At 70.3% G+C, this 202-nt stretch overlaps 1 protein-coding gene across 1 annotated transcript in view; it reads right to left on the bottom strand.

Annotated features, from left to right (window-relative positions):
- The window catches only part of APC (adenomatous polyposis coli), a 109025-nt gene extending 108829 nt beyond the window's left edge, over positions 1–196 (bottom strand). The window contains exon 1 of the mRNA XM_014539900.1: positions 109–196. The gene's annotated coding sequence lies outside the window, so the exon portion shown is untranslated. The remainder of the gene's footprint in view (positions 1–108) is intronic.
- Positions 197–202: the final 6 nt, after the last annotated feature.

Below are 202 nucleotides of genomic sequence, written 5' to 3'. Positions count from 1 at the left end.
AGGAGAGTGGAGAGTGGTCCCGAAGCGGGCAAAGCGGCCTCCGGACCCGAGCCCCGGGAGGCGGACATAGGGGGAAGCGGGGGCCCGGGAAGGCAATTCCTTGTTCACCTTCCTCGCCGGTACCCAACAGCGCTTCCCGGGAACAGCATCGCGCCAACCTCGGCCCGCTGTTCCCGGGCCTTCGCCCGCAGCTCCCCCCAGC

The sequence above is a fragment of the Myotis brandtii genome, unplaced genomic scaffold (genome assembly GCF_000412655.1).
Source record: "Myotis brandtii unplaced genomic scaffold, ASM41265v1 scaffold230, whole genome shotgun sequence".
Classification (NCBI taxonomy): domain Eukaryota; kingdom Metazoa; phylum Chordata; class Mammalia; order Chiroptera; family Vespertilionidae; genus Myotis; species Myotis brandtii.
Note: the sequence above shows the minus strand (reverse complement) of the source record. Positions and strands in the feature narration are given on the sequence as shown.